The sequence below is a fragment of the Dipteris shenzhenensis genome, chromosome 20 (assembly GCF_047967505.1).
Source record: "Dipteris shenzhenensis isolate YYH24624 ecotype China chromosome 20, Dip_SZ_1.0, whole genome shotgun sequence".
NCBI lineage: Eukaryota > Viridiplantae > Streptophyta > Polypodiopsida > Gleicheniales > Dipteridaceae > Dipteris > Dipteris shenzhenensis.
Genome location: NC_141615.1, coordinates 50145133 through 50149772, shown reverse-complemented (window position 1 = coordinate 50149772; position 4640 = coordinate 50145133).

Here is a 4640-nt window from a genome sequence, read left to right as displayed (position 1 = left end):
CATCCTCCTTATGCTTCATATTAGTAATGTACTATACATCACTTTGGAACGTGGCATAATAGGTATGATGTGCCAGCACCTATTATTATCCACCATTGGCTGATAGACAACCCATTCAAACACAAAACAAACATGTTAATTTCCTTGCATTGAAGGTATCAAATATATATAAGTGAGCATTTTTATATATGTATAGAGTACCTGTTCACATTGTTGCAGTAGGACTAGTGTGTCCTTCTTTCTTTGCCAAAATTTTGTGGAGTTAATAGTTACAAAGCCACTTGCATGGCATTTGATTGTTGCATTAGGGCCTCTTTCCATCACGTCCTTAAACCACTTGAAATCTAAAACATACACATCAAGCTTAATAATATCTTGGATTATGCCACAATAATCATCCATGGCTATTGACTCCCTCAAAGCTAGCAATAATGCAGCAATCTTGTGTGTTTCTCTTATCATCAATCCGTTGTGTCCAAAAAAGCTTTCCCGCACACCATATAGCATTGAACATAGTACACTATACCAAGACAAAATCAATTGAATAACCAATCTAAATTGTTGAAAGCTCCTAACTTATTCAAAACATTATATATACACACCTTTTTCATGCATCTTCTAGCATACTCCCATTCTTCCATTGTGATATGCATCCCCTCCTCTCTCTCTTCTCTCTCCAGTTTGTCAAGTAGCCAATTGACATGAATATCCTTTGGAAGTGCTCTTAGATGCTCAGGGTATGGCACACAAGATCCATGGTGTGTACGAAATAGGGACCTTTCTCCTTGTCTTCTTGCCTTTGCATCCTCATATCTTGTCACCCATCTTCTCATCACATCACTATTAAGCATGTAATAGAGGTTTAGATTATTAAACAACTCCTTGTCCATTACTTTGCTATGTCCTTTCCCTTGAGGCACAATAGAGATCATCCTTAGGTCTTCTTCATCTCGATCCACATAGACAAGAAACTTAGAAATATATACAAGTGACTCTTGTACCAACCAACCCTCGGCCATGCTACCTTGCATTTTGCCTCACAAAACCCTTCAAGGGCTTCATGAAGCGCTCGAGGAAGAACAACCATCGTACATGTACAGTGCCACATATAGCAATCTCATCCACCAAATGCACTATGAGATGTATTTGGCTTGTGAGAATAGAACCTAGAAAGGTCTCCTCCACTAAAAACACCACATCCCTTGACATAACTCAAGCATCCTCAAGCGTGGTGGGATCTATTTCCTTTGAGCTCACATACCTAGAAAGAAAAAAGTGCACCATATTAGCAATATGAAAATCTTGCATCAAGCATTGATATGCTTTACATTTTGTATAGTGTAAAGTACCTCACAAGCTCACCCATCTTGTAAATACAATCCTTCACATCCTTTGATGCACAGTGAGAAATGCTAGTAGGTAGTATGAACTAAAGACATGAGTGATGGTTGATGAATTGCTTCTAGACTCAAAATTTTGGAAGAAAAAAGAGATTATGCCAAATCATACTTACTTGGAGCATCTTGTGCCAATCTTGAGATTTCTAGCCGTCTAATTTCTCTACACCTCTTTTCTTACTCTTTGTGAAGGTCTCCTTCAATGAGTATGAATTGTAGTGATAGCCCGCTTCACCACTACCATGTCTTTCTTTGATAACATCCTTGGTCCATGGGGTAAAAAGACACACCCATTTGGTCTCTCATGTGGCCAAGCTTCACGCATTCTCACTACTTGAGGTGCTTGTTGAAGACATCCTACAAATAAGAACAATCACATCTCAAAATGACTTGAAACTTTTTCCTAAACTCCGCTAAACACGTCTAACAACACGTCTACACTGTGTGGAAATGCATCTAAATAATCGTCTCAAGTTCCTAGGTTCTTCCTTGAAGCTTGACCATGTGTCTTCTATATGCTTCCACGCAGGAGTGTCTGTGGGAGTATTTGATCGATGGTAGGAATCCCATGACATAAGCTCTGCAATGGATTGGGTTCTTCCTTGAAGCTTGACCATGTGTCTTCTATATGCTTCCATGCAGGAGTGTCTACGGGAGTTCTCCACTTGCCATCGGTTGATTGATGGTAGGAATCCCATGACATGAGCTTTGCAATGGATTTGCACTTGAACATATGTTGGATGCGAGGGATTATGGGGAAATGTCACAGAACCTTACAAGGCACATCGAAAGTTTTGAGATCTTCCCTATATCTTGCCCCGCCACAAGTAAGACACTCTCGAGCCTCCTTATGTGCTCCACAAAATGGAACGTAATCATTGATGCATGCATGTATGTGCTTATAATCCAACCCTCCAAGAGATGTCACATAGTGCCTTGCCATATCTCTTGATATTGGTAACACATACATGATGATCATTGCAGAAAATTGGATCGAAGTCATGCAAATGCATCATGGTTGGCTACAATGAAGAAAGCAAAGCATACAAATTGTATGATCCCATCAACCGCAAAGTCATTATCTCCAGAGATGTAATCTTTGATGAGGAATAAAAATGGAAAACCTCACCTACATAGGAGATAGAAGCATCGACTTCACAGTCATCTACAGAACAGGTTGATGAAGAAGAGCAAGAATTGCCAGCAACACCCCAAGCAGAGCCACAACGGTTCAGATGGTCTACTAGGGAAAGCAGACCTCTAGCCAGATTGACATATGCTCAGAAAGGCAAAGCAATTCAGGTGGAAACCACCAACTATGCTCTTATGACTACCATCATGGCTACAGAAGAGCCAGTGTACTTTGAAGACGCAATAGACAAGCCAGAATGGCAAACTGCTATGAATGAAGAAATGGATGCTTTGTATAAGAACAATACTTGGGAATTATGCGACCTTCCACCAGGAAAGAAGGCCATAGCAAACAAATGGGTATACAAAGTGAAGTACAATCCAGATGGCAGTATTCAGAGATACAAAGCCAGATTAGTTGCAAAAGGATTTGCACAACAATATGGTCAAGGCTATGATGAGACTTATGCTCCAGTAGCAAAGATGGATTCCATATGGTTCTTGATATCACTAGCGACACTCAGCAAATGGAATGTGTATCAGCTCGATGTCAAGAATGCATTTCTCAATGGTTATCTAGACGAGGAAGTCTACATGCAACAACCAGCAGGTTATGTTGAACCAGGAAAGGAGAATAAGGTTTGCCATCTCAAGAAGAGTCTCCACGGCTTAAAACAAGCACCCAAAAGTTGGTACAGTAGAATTGACAAGTATTTTTCTGATCTGGGATACATGAAGTCCAATGCAGATCATAGTCTCTACTACAAAGTTCAAGGGGAAGACATTACTATTGCACTTTTGTACGTAGATGATCTGATTGTGACAGCAAGCAAGGATAGCTTCATCAGAAAATTGAAACAAGACTTATCGGCAGAGTTCGACATGAAAGATCTTGGACTTATGCACTATTGTCTTGGAATTGAGTTCTGGAGAGATTCAGATAGCACATTCATGAGTCAGCTTCAAGTATGTTGACAGTATCCTGAAGAAGTTTCATATGGCAAATTGCAAGATTGCAGCCACTCCCATGGAACAAAGTTTGAAACTTACTAAAGATTTAGAAAAGACTACAGTCAATGACAGATACTACAGGCAACTCATTGGATTTATTATATATTTGACAATCACACAGCGAGATATTTGTTATGCAGTAAGCTCACTAGCACAGTTTATGGCAAATCCAAAACAGTCTCACTGGAATGCAACCAAAAGAGTCGTGAGATACATCATAGGTATAAGACAGTTTGGGATAGAATACAGAGGAAGTCATCCACGGTTGCATGGATACTGTGACAGTGACTATGCTGGAGATCATGAGACCAGGAGATCGACACAGGGATATGCATTTTTCCTTGGTCAAGGTGCTATATCATGGTTGTCAAACAAACAGCCAACTGTTTCTTTGTCTTCGACTGAAGCAGAATATAGAGCACTCACTACAGGTGCATGTGAGGCTATATGGCTCAGAAGTTTATTGTCAGAAACAGATTACTTTGATGAGTCAAAGCCAACAACAATATACTATGATAATCAATCAGCTCAAGCATTGGCCAAAAATCCAGTATATCACTCCAAGACAAAGCACATTGATGTTAGAGAGCACTTCATCAGAGAAAGAGTGTTACTTGGTGACATCACACTGCAGCATTGTGATAGCAAAGGAAATGTTGCAGACATCTTTACCAAACCACTCAGTAAAGAGCTATTCGAGAAACATCGACTAGCTCTTGGTTTGACGCAGAGGAAGGACATTCCCATTAAAGGGGTGTGATGGAATGTAATGCTCAGTCCTTCTTCGATTCCCCAGAATCATCATCTTGAGGGTAGGCCTACTTCATGATGTTGATCTTGAGGGAAGGTGTTGAGAGTTCACGCTCAACATCATGTGATCATGTGTGCATAGTACCATCACCTGATCATATGTGCATAGCACTAACCTTATAGAGTGCTATAAAGGAAAGGGTTAGATCCCCTAACCCTAACCCTAAAAGGGTTTGTATATATTCTATTTTTTGAACTAAATCTAGTGTGCAGTTAGTCATTTGTGGTGTGCTCTCTAGCTGTGCCCTCTCTCCTCATCTCCACTCTTCTCCTCTCCCCTCTTCATATTTT